The 18,071-nt window shown below is 42.5% G+C and overlaps 10 non-coding genes across 10 annotated transcripts; all 10 read left to right on the top strand.

The window, feature by feature from the left end:
* Positions 1-943: 943 nt before the first annotated feature.
* On the top strand, positions 944-1,014 carry trnag-gcc (transfer RNA glycine (anticodon GCC)). The gene has a single exon. It is a non-coding gene; the product is annotated as a tRNA-Gly (tRNA).
* Positions 1,015-1,297: 283 nt separating this feature from the next.
* trnag-ccc (transfer RNA glycine (anticodon CCC)) lies at positions 1,298-1,368 on the top strand. The gene has a single exon. It is a non-coding gene; the product is annotated as a tRNA-Gly (tRNA).
* A 384-nt stretch (positions 1,369-1,752) lies between these two features.
* On the top strand, positions 1,753-1,825 carry trnam-cau (transfer RNA methionine (anticodon CAU)). The gene has a single exon. It is a non-coding gene; the product is annotated as a tRNA-Met (tRNA).
* Positions 1,826-2,000: 175 nt separating this feature from the next.
* trnag-gcc (transfer RNA glycine (anticodon GCC)) lies at positions 2,001-2,071 on the top strand. The gene has a single exon. It is a non-coding gene; the product is annotated as a tRNA-Gly (tRNA).
* Positions 2,072-2,621: 550 nt separating this feature from the next.
* trnag-gcc (transfer RNA glycine (anticodon GCC)) lies at positions 2,622-2,692 on the top strand. The gene has a single exon. It is a non-coding gene; the product is annotated as a tRNA-Gly (tRNA).
* Positions 2,693-2,985: 293 nt separating this feature from the next.
* On the top strand, positions 2,986-3,056 carry trnag-ccc (transfer RNA glycine (anticodon CCC)). Its single transcript has one exon. It is a non-coding gene; the product is annotated as a tRNA-Gly (tRNA).
* A 384-nt stretch (positions 3,057-3,440) lies between these two features.
* Positions 3,441-3,513, top strand: trnam-cau (transfer RNA methionine (anticodon CAU)). Its single transcript has one exon. It is a non-coding gene; the product is annotated as a tRNA-Met (tRNA).
* A 175-nt stretch (positions 3,514-3,688) lies between these two features.
* On the top strand, positions 3,689-3,759 carry trnag-gcc (transfer RNA glycine (anticodon GCC)). The gene has a single exon. It is a non-coding gene; the product is annotated as a tRNA-Gly (tRNA).
* Positions 3,760-4,309: 550 nt separating this feature from the next.
* trnag-gcc (transfer RNA glycine (anticodon GCC)) lies at positions 4,310-4,380 on the top strand. Its single transcript has one exon. It is a non-coding gene; the product is annotated as a tRNA-Gly (tRNA).
* Positions 4,381-14,302: 9,922 nt separating this feature from the next.
* Positions 14,303-14,374, top strand: trnag-gcc (transfer RNA glycine (anticodon GCC)). Its single transcript has one exon. It is a non-coding gene; the product is annotated as a tRNA-Gly (tRNA).
* The last annotated feature ends 3,697 nt before the right edge of the window (positions 14,375-18,071 follow it).

Below are 18,071 nucleotides of genomic sequence, written 5' to 3'. Positions count from 1 at the left end.
ACGTACACCCTGGACGGGTCGCCAGTCCATCGCAGGGCAACACATAGACAAACAACCATTCACTCACACACTCACACCTACGGGCAATGGAGAGAAGCCAATCAACCTAATGCACGTCTTTGGACTGTGAGAGGAAGCCGGAGAAGCCGGAGAGAACCCACGCAGACACGGGGAGAACGTGCAAACTCCACACAGAAAGGCACCAGGGCCGCCTCCGGGAATCTCGCTTGCCAACTTTAAGAATGAGTAGTTGCTACTTCAATAACATGTTGAATCAGATTGTTGCCATTGTTTTAAATGTATTCTATGTTTAAAAAATGCAGGCAAAGGTGTTTCAATGGTAGAATTCTCGCTTGCCATGTGAGAGACCTGGGTTCGATCCCAGCCAGTGCAAACAACTGTCTTTAGCCCACATTCCTGGTAAACAGGGTCACATTCAATTCTTGAGTACAAATGTTTGGCTATATAAATTAGCAACAGTAGGCGAGATTCATCTTGCTCTAAGAATCTACTTTATCTTCGTCAATTTGGCCTCTTTTAGTCTCCCCTTTTTTTTACTAGGAAAACAGTTAGTCTGTATGTGAGGTTTTACATGGAAAACTGTTAGTCTGTATGTCAGCTTTTACACTATTGGTAGCATTTTGCTGCAGAAGAAAAAGAAATGCTCTCAGGTGTTCAAGCATGTCTGACAGGTTTTCAGGCATGTCTGTTTATAGGAAAATCCCTATACTGGCCAATGTGTTGTCCTCCAGCAAGGAGTTGTGTCAGATCTTAGGCTTGCATAACTCTTTGTCTACCTGTGGAGTTTGCATATGACACGATGTAGCTTTCTATGTCTCGTTGGCTCAGTATGTTTTTAACGATTAGTAGGTGCTACGTCAAGAGCATGTTGGTTCAGATTGTTGCCACTGTTTTAGATGTAATACAGAGTTAAAAAAAGCAGGCATTGGTGTTTCAATGGTAGAATTCTCGCTTGCCATGCGAGAGACCTGGGTTCGATTCCCAGCCAGTGCAAGCCAATAGTGTATAGCCTACAGTACTGGTAAAAAAGCTTGCGATTTATTTCTGAGTAGACAAGATGGGAACCTAAAGCTGCAGCGGCCTAAAACTGCCAGTGTCACAAGGTCATTTCAATTTGTTCTTCTGAGTTCAACCTCATACGGGCCATTTCATTGAATACCTTGTTAACCACCACTGACCACAAATAACTATAATGATGAATAGGTGCTGCTTCAAGAACAAGTTGGTTCAGATTGTTGCCATTGTTTTAAATGTAATATAGAGTTATTAATCGCAGGCATTGGTGTTTCAATGGTAGAATTCTCGTTTCCCATGCGAGAGACCTGGGTTCCATTCCCAGCCAGTGCAAACAGGCAGTTTTTAGCCTACTTATTGGTAAGCACAATCAGAACAAATTCTTCAGTGGAAAAATTTGGCCAAATTGCTTCCGCCCTGTGGATCTCATTTATATTTGTTAATTTTGCCTCATTTAGTCTCGTCCTCTTTTACTTGGAAAACCAATAGTCGGTATGTGAGGTTTTACACATTTAGTACCAATTTGCTGCAGATGGAAAAACACATGCTCTCATGTGTTCAAGCATGTCTGTCAGGTTTTAAGGCATATCTGTTCATAGGTTAAACTGTATACTGGCCAATGTGTTGTCCTCCAGGTAGGAGTTGTGAGAGATTTTAGTCTTGCATGTGCTTTTGTCCAGCTGGGCAGTTTGAATGCGGCACAACTAAACTTTCAATGTGTCGTTGGCGCAGTGGGCAGCGTGTCAGTCTCATAATCTGAAGGTCGTGAGTTCAAGCCTCACACGAGGCAATTTTTTTATTGCATATAGTACGTTTTTGACCAGCACCAGCACAGATACACGGGAAACTTTTTAAAGATCTTAACAACACATACAACTTTAAGGATGAGTAGTTGCTACTTCAATAACATGTTGAATCAGATTGTTGCCATTGTTTTAAATGTAATCCACGTTGAGAAAATGCTTGCATTGGTGTTTCAATGGTAGAATTCTCGCTTGCCATGTGAGACACCTGGGTTCAATTCCCAGCCAGTGCAAACACACTGTCTTTAGCCTACATTCCTGGTAAACAGGGTCACAATCAATTCTTGAGTTCAAATGTTTGGCTATATAAATTAGCAACAGTAGCCGAGATTCCTCTTGCTCTGAGAATCTAATTTATCTTTGTTAATTTGGCCTCTTTTAGTCTCCGCTTTTTTTACTAGGAAAACAGTTAGTCTGTATGTTAGGTTTTACATGGAAAACTGTTAGTCTGTATGTCAGCTTTTACACGTTTAGTAGCATTTTGCTGCAGAAGAAAAAGAAATGCTCTCAGGTGTTCAAGCATGTCTGACAGGTTTTCAGGCATGTCTGTTTATAGGAAAATCCCTATACTGGCCAATGTGTTGTCCTCCAGCAAGGAGTTGTGTCAGATCTTAGGCTTGCATAACCCTTTGTCTACCTGTGGAGTTTGCATATGACACGATGTAGCTTTCTATGTCTCGTTGGCGCAGTATGTTTTTAACGATTAGTAGGTGCTACTTCAAGAGCATGTTGGGTCAGATTGTTGCCATGGTTTTAGATGCAATACAGAGTTAGAAAAAGCAGGCATTGGTGTTTCAATGGTAGAATTCTCGCTTGCCATGCGAGAGACCTGGGTTCGATTTCCAGCCAGTGCAAGCCAATAGTGTATAGCCTACAGTACTGGTAAAAAAGCTTTCGATTTATTTCTGAGTAGACAAGATGGTAACCTAAAGCTGCAGCGGCCTAAAACTGCCAGTGTCACATGGTCATTTCAATTTGTTCTTGTGAGTTCAAACCTCATACGGGCCATTTTTTAGATTTCATTGAACACCTTGGTAACCACCACTGACCACATATAACTATAACGATGAATAGGTGCTGCTTCCAGAACATTTTGGTTAAGATTGTTGCCATTGTTTTAAATGTAATATAGAGTTATTAATCGCAGGCATTGGTGTTTCAATGGTAGAATTCTCGTTTCCCATGCGAGAGACCTGGGTTTGATTCCCAGCCAGTGCAAACAGGCAGTTTTTAGCCTACTTATTGGTAAGCACAGTCAGAACAAATTCTTCAGTGGAAAAATTTGGCCAAATTGCTTCCGCCCTGTGGATCTCATTTATATTTGTTAATTTTGCCTCATTTAGTCTCGTCCTCTTTTACTTGGAAAACCAATAGTCGGCATGTGAGGTTTTACACATTTAGTACCAATTTGCTGCAGATGGAAAAACACATGCTCTCATGTGTTCAAGCATGTCTCTCAGGTTTTAAGGCATATCTGTTCATAGGTTAAACCCTATACTGGCCAATGTGTTGTCCTCCAGGTAGGAGTTGTGAGAGAATTTAGTCTTGCATGTGCTTTTGTCCAGCTGGGCAGTTTGAACGCGGCACAACTAAGCTTTCGATGTGTCGTTGGCGCAGTGGGCAGCGTGTCAGTCTCATAATCTGAAGGTCGTGAGTTCAAGCCTCACACGAGGCAATTTTTTTATTGCATATAGTACGTTTTTGACCAGCACCAGCACAGATACACGGGAAACTTTTTAAAGATCTTAACAACACATACAACTTTAAGGATGAGTAGTTGCTACTTCAATAACATGTTGAATCAGATTGTTGCCATTGTTTTAAATGTAATCCACGTTGAGAAAATGCTTGCATTGGTGTTTCAATGGTAGAATTCTCGCTTGCCATGTGAGACACCTGGGTTCAATTCCCAGCCAGTGCAAACACACTGTCTTTAGCCTACATTCCTGGTAAACAGGGTCACAATCAATTCTTGAGTTCAAATGTTTGGCTATATAAATTAGCAACAGTAGCCGAGATTCCTCTTGCTCTGAGAATCTAATTTATCTTTGTTAATTTGGCCTCTTTTAGTCTCCGCTTTTTTTACTAGGAAAACAGTTACTCTGTATGTTAGGTTTTACATGGAAAACTGTTAGTCTGTATGTCAGCTTTTACACGTTTAGTAGCATTTTTCTGCAGAAGAAAAAGAAATGCTCTCAGGTGTTCAAGCATGTCTGACAGGTTTTCAGGCATGTCTGTTTATAGGAAAATCCCTATACTGGCCAATGTGTTGTCCTCCAGCAAGGAGTTGTGTCAGATCTTAGGCTTGCATAACCCTTTGTCTACCTGTGGAGTTTGCATATGACACGATGTAGCTTTCTATGTCTCGTTGGCTCAGTATGTTTTTAACGATTAGTAGGTGCTACGTCAAGAGCATGTTGGTTCAGATTGTTGCCACTGTTTTAGATGTAATACAGAGTTAAAAAAAGCAGGCATTGGTGTTTCAATGGTAGAATTCTCGCTTGCCATGCGAGAGACCTGGGTTCAATTCCCAGCCAGTGCAAACAAACTGTCTTTAGCCTATGTCGTGTATTTTCTCTGTTCTTCAACCATGACAGAGATTTCACAAGAACTCAACTTTGAAGTTTAAATCAATAGCATACAAATTTATTATACATGACAAATTAAATCAATCATATAATGATTACAAAAGAGTAATAACAAGAGAGGCAGAGACCGAATTCACCTGCTTGTTCCTCTGCAGAGAGAACCGAGAGGTCGGAAAAGGTCCGCTGTGTGCTACCAGCGGACCCTCTGCGAAGCGCTCTGAAAACCCCAGCCTGTGAAGGCCTGCTTTTAACCACCACCTAAAATCTTTCCACATGTCCAAATAAGGACGTGTAGATGTTTTTCTCGGCTACTTGGAAAGTCCTGGCGCTGGGCCGTGTTATCTGTCCAGCTCCAGCTGCATCTGGCCCACCATCAACCTCCCAGTTCCTTTCCCAGGTCGGCGTGACATTTTGAATATTTCCTTAGGAACAGCTTGGATAATCATTGTTAACAACAACAGATTCTGCGAACACGGATTCTGCGAACCCAGTTCAAGCAAACCCTTTCACCCCAGTCACTAAGGACACACGAACCCATTTACTCTCTGTACTTCTCTCATAAGCAATGATCAATTTTACTGCTAAAAGTAAATGTAAATGTCTGTTTCCTGGAGTCTATCCCAGATGCTCCCCAGACAACGACCCTGCCAAACTGCAAGGGTTGAGGAACAGTCACTGCATCTTAACCTGACCCGAACAGATTGTTCACTACCTATATAATAATATATGATATGATACATAAATATACTACAAATCCCCTCCTCATGGGCATTTTAATGCCCATCAATCTTGAAAGCGAGCGGCCAAGAAAGCTCCTCTTTGACTCATCATGCTGCATTATATTAAATAGACATGAACTTCAACATTAAGATGACACAGCAAAGTTAAAGATTCACAAAATCTGTGGTGAATAGAACACCTAAGCTCTTCTTTCAGCTCCAACAGGTGATCCTCCCACGCTGCCTGTAAACAAGTACATTCAGTAACAAACCTCACAGTTTTCATTCTACATAAGTGTCCTCTTTATCACAACAGATTCTTCACAGACTCCACACCAACCACAGTCAATCATGAAGGTCTGTGATCCCACGTCATCCAGCATCTGCAATTCAGCTCATGCACAGGCAAATTCAAACATCAGTGTATATCAACGATGCAGCTAAGGGCGGCGCTCCGCCCACACCCTATAGCCGTGTTGGTCAGCGCAGCCCCACAATATTAGGTGGGTGAGGATTGTTTGAGGAGTGTAGCTGGAAGTGGAATAATTGGACTCTCCATCAGCTCCTTCGGCTCCATCGACTCCTCCTTCGTCCGTCACGGTTGTACTGGAAGCTGTGGCACTGCACCCTCTGCGTTGTCCTTGGAACCTCATCTGATGCCCTGCCTTTCTGCTAGCAACCCAGTTGGCCCAGCTTGCCTTCACGTTGAACACAGAGTCCCTCATTTCTGGACCGTTCAGGGCTCCAGCACACTTCTGCTGCACCATCCTCTGTCCCCCTCAGACTGGTGCTCCAGCTGTGACCTGAGAGCTGATAGCTGAGAGGCAGAAAGATCTGCACTATAGTGCAGCATAAACCATCCTACAGAGCTAGGGTTAGGGTTAGAGTGAACAGAACATAGTTTGCTTTTTATTCCAGGTCGTTGCTGTAGAAATCAAAAGATCAGAGAATATAAAAACCCACAGTTGTAGCAGATCATAAGACACACCCTCCTCTGATACTGAAGTAACCTGTGGATGGAGGTTAAGAGTAGGAGAGAAGTTGGTTAGGGAAAAAAATTAGTTTAGAAAATTAGTTGACACAGTTTCTCCACTGCTGCTCTGTGTAGAGAGAAGGGCTGAAGTTGTTAATGTGAGCTTCCTGTGTACAACAACACACTGAGATGCAGAATGAAAATTGTTAAACCCTCATTATATAAAATCAACAACAAGAAACATCATCGACATGTGTCATAGTCAGTCCGCAGAGCATATACAGTATCAGTCAGTCATGTCATGAGCTCAGGGTTTTTGTCGTGCACGTGAGCTAAGAGAGAAACCTCTTGCTCTATGAGAACTATAATTTAGAAAGGCTAGCCTGTGACCTTGTTCTGCTAAATGAGTCAGCAGTGTCACTCAGGGCCCATCAGTGATCCAGAGTTTGATCTTCTTTGTCCTCTTCTTTCCTGCAATGGAACAACACAGCTTTCCTGCGTATATTAATCATCTGTTTCACATAGAAACTTGGTTGATGCATTAAACACCATTTCGTCAAGCAAAGCTTCGTGCAATGTTAGTCTATGCGTTCGGCATATTTTTACAAGCTACACACTAAAATGCAATGTTCACAGTACTTTTTCATCCCTCTATTGTCATTGTCACATTTACACTTTCCTTTTCATTCACTCCTCGACTTCCCTTAACTCCTTTCCTTCCTGACATACCCTGCTCCTGTCACTTTTCCTATCACTCCACAATGAGTCCCGCTGTGAGATCATATTCCTCTGTAGCGTAAGCTATTTACAGTATATACCAAATCAAATTTTGTGCCAACTCGACCACAACCTTTCTCCCATGGATTAAGTTCACCAACTTGGGATAAAACACAACAGAAACAGAATAGTCCATTCTCACAGCAGATGCCACACACACAAGTACCCCAGTTACTAGGGACCGTCATAAAGCAATAATCAAAACAATTTTTTACAATACATTTTCCCCCCTCAATAGACAGATAACTGTCCATTGAATTTGAAGCCGATTAAATCATTAAATTAAGATGGATGGATAAAAGAACACTAGCAAAACCCTTAAAAGTAATTTCCTACTCTTATTTATCCTATGTATTTATCCTTACCAGGGATCATCATCAATCCCTGAATAAAACTGAGTGAAATTAAGGACGATGTCAATAGAAGGAACAAGAATGTTTAGACCTTAATAACTACAACATCAACACGAACTAATCTCATTATGAACACAGAATCATTGCGTTGTAGGAAACCTTATTGAATTCAAGAAGCACTGCAGATGCATGCATTAAGTGACTTCATGACACAATTAACGTAAAGACTAAATAAGCTGAATCCTCACAAACTATCAGAAATGACAGATGGACATAACACAACCTAGTCAACTGTTGGAAATGCAAAGCTATACCCTAGAAATTCAAACAACCCCACAATTATTGCTACATCTAATTATAATTCCCCTGTGACTGTCAGAGTTTGTAGTGATAACAAAACAGCTGTGGACGATAACTGAAGTATTGTAACCTATTAAAGAAAGTCCATATAAACCCACATACAGTCAAACCTCTTGCAGGATAAAGCACCGTCACTGTTGCTACTTAGTCTCTTCCCCAGACCTTCTCCTTCCATGCCGTAAAGAACACCACAGCCCTGTCACATTTGTTTAAGGCCTGCAGACTGATGACATCTATGTTAACTGTTTAGGAAAAGGATGGAAAGAAAAAAAAAACTGAGACCTGGTTTACCCATTTGCTAAATGTGTCTTCTGCTCTGTTGGAATATATTAATGATAGTGATGATAAGAACTAAGTGGAACCTCATCAAAACATGTCAAGGTGATCATTAAAACTGCAGCCTCGCTTAAACAGTAGACGGACTGTGCAAATCCTAAATGTAGTGTAGTGAATTGTAGCTGCTTGCAGCACCACAATCCGTAGCATTACAATACAGTACTATAGAAGGCTAAGCATTGTTGCAACAGTTACACCTTGCAGGTTCCGAATGGTTAGGTTTTTCTATCTATTGGGGAACTGGCATAGTAGCAGTGAAAGGCACACCTGGTTTTAGTCACCTTGAAGTTTAATGTTTTCTGTAACACATGAGAGCATGATGCGTTATACTAGCTTTCATACTGTAGGGATCAAACTGCTGTTTACTGTATGAGGGAAACATGTACACTCTCCTCATTCCCTTTTTAGCTGATTGACCTCCTCAGATACTTCACTCACTTTATGGTATGTGGGAGGCACTTCCTACAGTATTAAGGCTTGTCTAGTGAAACTTCCTTACCTCAATAATGAGAATGAGTCTTTACCAATATAATGAGACAACTGTCTACAGTTAGTGTTAGTTGGAGAGATGAAATGAGGCATGTCTCAAAGTCTGGTGCACACAGTCCCTTCATCCACATACTTCAATTCACATTGTTTTTAACACCGTCACCCACTGAGCATCAGGTGGAGCATTTGTCAGCAGAGTGATTGAATTGGGAACTTTATCTTGAAATATTCTCTATACCTTTGTCTTTCCCTTGGCTAGTAAAATTGGCATATTTTTAATTTTTTTCTCTGTTGGCAGGTTTAAGGACTAAGTCATTCTCACCAGCCGACTTGTTTATTTTGTTTCCAAATTTTAGATATTTGTCTGAGTCTCAAAGTACTAAAGTGTGCATCAAGGTGAAGTCACAGATTCAGAGGCATCTGGCTTTTTGGCTTTTGATGGAGCCCATCAACAAAGTTCATGAATCCTGGAGGTGTCTGGTCCTCTCTAGTAACCAGTTGAGTGGCCTCCACATTGATCAGCAGATCCCTTTGGTCTCGGCACTCCTCGTGAGCCTCGTAGCCAATCAAAGCAATGGCTTCTTACGTGACCAGTCTTCCCACAGCAGTAGCATCTCACGCCTCCTTTATGACTGCCTCCTGTTCCTCTGCCTTTGTCTGCAGGGAACCCTCCTCTCCTCATAGGAGGTCGTCTTGTCCACCCTCCTGGTAGAATGTACATCACCTGAGGTGTGGCCATGCCTGGTGGTGTAGGTGGGGTCTGAGGCACGCTGGCTGGTTGAGCAGAGACCATCCTCCTCTCTCTTTTCTCCCCCTCTGTTCGCTGCTGCTGGCGTGTTGCTTCTTTCACTGCCTCCTTTGCCTGCTTCTGACGCAGCTCAACAGCATGAATCACATGCTTAGTTATTTGTTCTAGTGACAAGTTGCAAAGTCCCACAGTGTCAGTCAGATCATTCTGTTCCGGTCTTGAAGGCCAGGGCAGATTTTGACACTTTGCCCTTTTGACCAGCAGAGGAAGTCCATCAGAAACCTCATTTACCCGTTCGTCACCCACACACACTGATTCCTCATCTGACTCAGCCCACAGTGATCTACCTGCTCTGTCACGCAGATCACTTTCACTGCAGGAATTTCCAATTGAAATTTTCTCTGTGTTTAAATAAATGTCGGGCAGTTCTAACAACTCATCCCTTTCCACTGCCCTGTCTGTCCCTTCTAGATCAGCTACAGGGTGAACTGGCTTCTTTGTCCGTAATGGTTTTGTTTCTTCTGCATCCATCTGGGACGCATCTGAAAGAGACTTAGTTATAGAGATCTGATCAAATTGATTATCACCACATTGAGTCGTCTTTTTGCCCATCATTTTTGCACAGTTAATAAACAATTGCAACACTGCATTTTCTTTTTCCCGTTTAAGGCCTCGCTTTACAGATTTGTCTTTTATCTTATAGGTTTTTATAAAACCCTGCATCTCTGCACACTGCCTCAGATCAAATGTCCCCTCTGAAGGCCAGGGCGACGTGGATTCATGTGTCTGCTTGCTCCATTTGTCTGAGCATTTCTGAATTTCCTTCATCAACACCTCGACTGGAGACATGTTCCCATCCACAGATCTCATTATTAAATATGTACCTTTACTGAAGATATGATTTCAACCCCTAATTACACCTAATTATACTTGTAACTGAACTAATCTCAATCAGTGTTCATAACTGAAGTAAGTTCCCTGTCTTTACAACCCATAGTTAGTGAAAAGCAACATAAATATTAACCAGTTAAATTGTAATTAGACGCTCTTCCTTTCTGGGTATCTTGGTTTTACCTCTGTTTTAAGCAACTGGCCCGATAATCATTCCTAGTGACTGTTGAGCTGATGAGTTTTGATTTGTTCTGAATAAAAGAGTAAGTCTGATGCAAAGATAAACCAAACCACTGCAGAAACGCCCACTTCAGAGCAACTGCTGAAGAAAAATTATAAGCGTCTTATTGGAGCTGATCATGTGCTTTGTTTATATTACTAGGTTTACACAAAATCAGCATAATTGCAACACTTGATTTAACGTGATAGTGATGTCACATGCTGTGCCTAACCCACATTAGGTCACAAATGGTGGTCTTGCTCATGAGAATGCAGCTGCTACAGACGCGTCGAGCAGAAAGACCTTTGATATAAATGGAGGAATATTTATTAACTTTACCCAAATAACCTAGTTAACCTAGAACCAGACAAAAATGGAAACTGAAAATGAAAAAATAGAAGCTAAATCCCACCAATACACACTGACAGAAAGTATAACCAACACGCTGCAGACCACTACTAGTCCACTAGCATGTATATCGCATACCCCTGCGGTTCTATTCTGACCTACTGTATTACTAACATTTATTCTCACCTAATACTAACCAGGCACTAATAGTCTATACATACATACATCTGATCTGAAAAGTTAGTGAAAACTCAGGGGAGGGGTGAGGCGGAGCCTCAGACAGATGGAGGCTCGTAAGTACTCTGTTTGTCTTTGTACTTCCAGTCTGATTCTGCTCTTAGAGAAGCACACGGCTGACGGCTCTGAGCCAATTTAGAAGCGTTAGCGTTACAGTAAAATTCCTTCCCCTTCAACCAACGTAGTAAACGTTTTGAAGTTTAGCTGCTGTCCGTTACACTAATAGTAATAATAGGAACAAAACTAAGGCTTTTAGTGCAGTCTGCCAACTATGTGTCTATGTCTCTCCAATGCACACTCACACACACACACACCCGAGCCTACTGCTAGGACTAGTACGACACACACACACCCTTGAGCTTAATGCTCTGAGCAGTAAAACACACGCACACACACACTCTCTCGGGAGCGTAAACAACAGAAGAGGCACACAGCTGACGCCTCCACACCCAATTCAGAGACCGCGCCTCAACTCCCCCCTTTTTTATTATTTTAATAAACAAAGCAGCCGCGGTCTTACACTCCGTGACCAGCTTGACCACTCCCAACCACAGTGCGGACACGTCGTCACAAAAAATGCACTAAAACACTCAGATTACGTCAAAATGATTATAAAGGTACAAAGAAAAGTGAACACAATATAGGACAATCAAAAATGTTACAGTATTAAACTACTACAAAAATTAAAACTTCGTCGCCACCTGGCACCAAGCCAACGTCTCCCCCCAACTATCTGAAGACACACACGTACAGTAAGAGGAGCGGGGATCTCTCTCTAGTCCACACACACGCACACACTCACTCCCCCGCCCTCCTGCTCTCTTTTCCTCTCTCCCTCACACACACACACGCTCCTTCTGCACCAGAGTAGAGGAGCCGCTGTCAACCCAGCCTACTCAAATTTAAATCAGCAACAAGCAACTATTACGCCGTTTAACTTCACATACGTATATACACAAATACACACTTGATTAAACTTCATACATTATTGCCAGCACACTTCATATGCATATCACAGAAAGCGCTTTTACTGATTTCCCTATGTCTCTCAGGCCTCACAACTCATGAGAAAATCTACACTTGGATTGATCAGTCCCAAGCTTAATGTAGGTCTCCTCATACGCACATAAACCTACAGTGCCTTAAATATATAAGCATATATATATATATATATATATATATATATGCACTTCCAACGTCAGTTACCGTACTTACACAGCCTTAAATTTATTTTAGACACATACAGACTATTTAAGCCCTTTATTTAGAATCTCCCAACGTCGTCTGTCAAAGAGTTAACATGTAAGTCAACATTTAGAGGTCAATAGGCCATGTCATTTTCTATTTCCCCACAATGAAAGCAAAGTACAGCACACAAATAAAGCAGTTGCTTAGTTATATTTATATACAGCAAATTATACAAGCAAATTCTCCACTGCCTCTCTCTGCTTATTCCCACACAGATTGTTTTCTAGAAATAGCCGAATCAGAATTTAGAATCTTCTAATATAACCAACATTTGCCCACACTGCCCCCAACACAGAGAATCGTCATATACAGAGGCAGCCGGTAAAAGTGTCTACCCCCACCGTGTTTGGGTTTCAAATCTGCCGCGTCAGTGGCGGGTTTGTACTGCAGGAGGAGTGTGTTACGTCCTTCTGGCCTGTAGGTGGCGATTGACTCCCACTTTTGGTCCTGAAACATCGTAGTTGCTTACGTCATATAGGCTCTTGTAGAACAACCAATGATCAGGTCTTTGGTGGCCTAGTGGTTAACGTGCATGGCCACAAGGTTTTTTTTTTGTCCGGGGTTCGAGTCTGAGTGGAAGCAGTTTTTTTATTTTAATTATTGGAAAAACAGCGTCTCATCATCATCATGTGATCACGAGATGACAACGTTGTATTACTTAGTGCATGAATCGCCAAGACCATGAACCGCTGGTCGCGTTATAGTATGAAGTTATGAACGTAAGTAAATTATGGAAATGTAAGAGCTTTAAGCGCATCTCACCTGTGGCCACCAGTGACGAGTCGTCTCGGGCTGGGTGCAGTCGGGCACCTGTCGGCTTCAGACCCAGTTTTCCTGCCTGCTTGGAGTGACGCCAATTTCTGTCGTGTATTTTCTCTTTTCTTCAACCACGACAGAGATTTCACAAGAACTCAACTTTGAAGTTTAAATCAATAGCATCCAAATTTATTATACATGACAAATTAAATCAATCATATAATGATTACAAAAGAGTAATAACAAGAGAGGCAGAGACCGAATTCACCTGCTTGTTCCTCTGCAGAGAGAACCGAGAGGTCGGAAAAGGTCCGCTGTGTGCTACGAGCGGACCCTCTGCGAAGCGCTCTGAAAACCCCAGCCTGTGAAGGCCTGCTTTTAACCACCACCTAAAATCTTTCCACATGTCCAAATAAGGACGTGTAGATGTTTTTCTCGGCTACTTGGAAAGTCCTGGCGCTGGGCCGTGTTATCTGTCCAGCTCCAGCTGCATCTGGCCCACCATCAACCTCCCAGTTCCTTTCCCAGGTCGGCGTGACATTTTGAATATTTCCTTAGGAACAGCTTGGATAATCATTGTTAACAACAACAGATTCTGCGAACACGGATTCTGCGAACCCAGTTCAAGCAAACCCTTTCACCCCAGTCACTAAGGACACACAAACCCATTTACTCTCTGTACTTCTCTCATAAGCAATGATCAATTTTACTGCTAAAAGTAAATGTAAATGTCTGTTTCCTGGAGTCTATCCCAGATGCTCCCCAGACAACGACCCTGCCGAACTGCAAGGGTTGAGGAACAGTCACTGCATCTTAACCTGACCCGAACAGATTGTTCACTACCTATATAATAATATATGATATGATACATAAATATACTACACCTACATTCCTGGTAAACAGGTTCGCAATCAATTCTTGAGTACGAATGTTTGGCTATATAAATTAGCAACAGTAGGCAAGATTCCTCTTGCTCTGAGAATCTAATTTATCTTTGTTAATTGGGCCTCATTTAGTCTCCCCTTTTTTTTTTTACTAGGAAAACAGTTAGTCTGTATGTGAGGTTTTACATGGAAAACTGTTAGTCTGTAAGTCAGCTTTTACACGTTTAGTAGCATTTTGCTGCAGAAGAAAAAGAAATGCTCTTAGGTGTTCAAGCATGTCTGACAGGTTTTCAGGCATGTCTGTTTATAGGAAAATCCCTATACTGGCCAATGTGTTGTCCTCCAGCAAGGAGTTGTGTCAGATCTTAGGCTTGCATAACCCTTTGTCTACCTGTGGAGTTTGCATATGACACGATGTAGCTTTCTATGTCTTGTTGGCGCAGTATATTTTTAACGGTTAGTAGGTGCTACTTCAAGAGCATGTTGGGTCAGATTGTTGCCACGGTTTTAGATGTAATACAGAGTTAGAAAAAGCAGGCAATTGGTGTTTCAATGGTAGAATTCTCGCTTGCCATGCGAGAGACCTGGGTTCGATTCCCAGCCAGTGCAAGCCAATAATGTATAGCCTACAGTACTGGTAAAAAAGCTTGCGATTTGTTTCTCAGAAGACAAGATGGTAACCTAAAGCAGCACCGGCCTAAAACTACTAGTGTCACATGGTCATTTCAATTTGTTCTTGTGAGTTCAACCTCATACGGGCCATTTTTTAGATTTCATTGAATACCTTGTTAACCACCACTGACCACATTTAACTACAACGATGAATAGGTGCTGCTTCAAGAACATGTTGGTTCAGATTGTTGCCATTGTTTTAAATGTAATATAGAGTTATTAATCGCAGGCATTGGTGTTTCAATGGTAGAATTCTCGTTTCCCATGCGAGAGACCTTGATTTGATTCCCAGCCAGTGCAACCAGGCACTTTTTAGCCTACTTATTGGTAAGCACAATCAGAACCAATTCTTCAGTGGAAATATTTGGCCAAATTGCTTCCGCCCTGTGGATCTCTTTTATATTTGTAGTTAGTCCTCTTTTACTTGGAAAACCATTAGTCGGTATGTGAGGTTTTACACATTTAGTACCAATTTGCTGCAGATGGAAAAAACATGCTCTCATGTGTTCAAGCATGTCTGACAGGTTTTAAGGCATATCTGTTCATAGGTTAAACCCTATACTGGCCAATGTGTTGTCCTCCAGGAAGGAGTTGTGTCAGATCTTAGGCTTGCCTAACCCTTTGTCTACCTGTGGAGTTTGCATAGGAGTCGATGTAGTTTTCTATGTCTCGTTGGCGCAGTAGGTTTTAAGCGTTTAGTAGCAATTTGCTGCAGACGGAAAATATGCTATCCTCAAATTGCATTGAATTAATTGTTTACCAGCACTGATTGGCAGGGAGGGGTGGTATTTTTTATTTTTTTATACTATATAAAGACCTTAAGGACACATATAACTTTAACAATGAATAGGTGCTACTTCAAGAAGATGTTGGGTCAGATTGTTGCTATGGTTTTAGATGCAATATAGAGTTAGAAAATGCAGCCAATTGTGTTTTATTGGTACAATTGTCGCTTTCCATGCGAGAGACCTGGGTTGAAATCCCAGGCAGTGCAAACAGACAGTATTTTACAGTACTGGTAAAAATGGTCAAAATTTCTTTCTCAATAAACAAAACACTTACCTAAAGTAGCAGCAGCCAAAAACGTGAGTTGCTCATTTCAATTTATTCTTGTGAGTTCAAACCTCATACAGGCCGTTTTTTAGATTTCATTGAATACCTTGTTAACCACCACTGACTGGCAGAGAGGCACAGTACTTTTAGACCTACAGGATAGGCAACTATGTAAATATCATACATATAACTTTAAGGATGAACAGGTGCTACTTCAAGAATATGGGTCAGATTGTCAGATTGTTGTTGCCCTTGGTCACACATCGCCCTGGATTTTGTGGCTGGACTTCCCTCCTCTCAAGGGAACATGGTAATCATGACTGTCATAGATCGATTATCCTGGCTAACCCATTTCATTCCCATGCCCAAGCTCATTAACGCCAAACAGACGGCCCAGGCAGTGTTGGAGCATGTGTTCTGTTTCCACTGGTTCCCAAAGGATGTGTTCTCTGACAGGGTTCCTCAATTTGTCTCCCAGTTCTGGCAGGAGTTCTGCACGTTGCTGGGGGCAGAAGTCAGCCTTTCGTCTGGCTACCACCCGTAGTCCAATGGACAAACACAGAGGACAAACCAGGGGCTTTCCCTCGTCCAGGAGTCTCTCTACCTGGGTACAACAGTTGGTGTGGCTAGAGTATGCGCACAAGACCCTTACGTGCTCGTCCACCGGCCTCACCCCCTTCCAGTGCACAAACGGGCTCCAGCTGCCTCTATTCCCATCTATTGAAGAAGAGACAAGGGTTTCCTGTTGAGAATGCGGTGGCTATAAAAATCTACGCGTGAGCTCCCAGACCTCACCACAAATATGCTGCCTGATGTAAGACACACATACATGTAAGTGAAATGTATTTCACACTGTGTGAGAAAAGCACAACAGTCTCCGGACTCACCTGAGAACCACGTGGGTGCTCCCAGTCGGGCATCCGGACCCGCAGCAGCCGGGTTCGCTGCTGCGGGCGCTGAGACCTGGATCGACGTTGCTTACCCTGCTGTTCCTTGAACCAGACGATTACCCGCCTCCGCCAGTCCTGCCACCGCGTTCTCCTGGCGCAGTGCACACTCCGCTAGCTTCTAGAGTGCCACACTGGTGTTTTCTTCCTGCTCGGTGAGTCGCTGCCCCCGTGCAAGGAGCTGAGCACGGAGGTTTTACACACTGGCTGGGTCCATTTCTGGCCAGATTGTTCTGTCAGCCTTCGGCAAAAGTCGGACCCACATGCACAGTGCGGACACGGTGATCAATTATCAATCAATCTTTTATTTTACACGAGGTCAGGGCAATCCAGGTCACACATAAAAATTCTCAGTCTACGGCACAAAAGGAGCAGGCAATAATCGCTTCCGGAAGCAGGCAAGGGTTCGGCACACAGGTGAGCTCGGCAGAGGTACAAACAAGGAGCAGGCAATAACGAGGTCAGACAGTCAGATAGTTACCACGAAATCCAGGCGTAAGCACAGTCAAGGACAGGCAGGAATCGGCGGTCAGAAAACAATACTGTAAACGCTGGAAAGTGGTAAGGATACTCAACAATCTGGCGTCTGACTGCTGGTTGAGGTGGTATTTAAATATTGGGTGTGATTGCTAACTACTGGCATGTGTGCTTGATGAACCGGAGGTAACAAGAAACATGTGTGCTCTGGATGAAACAGGAAGTCCATAAAAGTAAAAGAGGAACTAGAACCGGATCATGAAACCTAGTGGACTAAACTCAGGGGGTTGTCTGTTATCTTCATAATGGAGATTTGAAAGCTTTAGTTAATTAAAAAAAAAACTTTTCAGACCTGTTTCCTTTGGAATCCATCACTTTAACAAGTAGTCAAATCAGCATCTTGCCAGTCCTCAGCTCTATGTGAAGGGAATACAAGCTGTACTTTATTCCCTACAGTAATACCTTCCTCCTCACTGTCTTTCTCTGAATGTCCTTGAAACGTCCCTGCTGGGGATTCTATCTCCTGGCTCCTTTCGAAGCAGTGGCCTCCCATTATTTTGTTATTTGTGAAGGATTATGCTCTGGAGCACACACAGTCCAAGCCGTTGCTTAAGAACTGTGACAGCTTACAATAATTGGCCTTGTAATTAGTAGGAACGAGACCAGTCTGCTGCTTTCACTCACTAGACCTGATCTGATGAAAACACTTTAATTAATGTCCGCAATTATGAACTTTTAAACGGCTGTAATCAACCATGTCAGTGAGAATAATGATTGGATCATAAACTGTATGTTGACAAATAAAGGCTATTAGATGATCTGGCCAAAGCCTGGAAAATACAATAAAGCTGAACCAGGGGGCAGAAAAGAGGGTGGGGTCTTATCATAATTTTTCATCATACTTGCATCTGGATCTAAGGAGGCCAACAGTGTCAGCAGCCTCACAGTAACTTTGTCTACTTTCACCAGAATCAGCAAAGGAGCATAAGACCGAAACAAGAATAAGCAGTTCTGCTATTACTGAAAAACTGCCATTGCTTCCTTTTGCACGCAATGTCCTTTCTTTATCATGAACCACTTGTGTTTTAATGTACTGCTACAGATTAACATCAAATGTTCAACGTGCCTCAGATGTGGCTCAAGATCTGTGGTCAACT

This window comes from Betta splendens, chromosome 5, assembly GCF_900634795.4.
Source record: "Betta splendens chromosome 5, fBetSpl5.4, whole genome shotgun sequence".
In the NCBI taxonomy this organism is placed as follows: Eukaryota; Metazoa; Chordata; class Actinopteri; order Anabantiformes; family Osphronemidae; genus Betta; species Betta splendens.
Note: the sequence above shows the minus strand (reverse complement) of the source record. Positions and strands in the feature narration are given on the sequence as shown.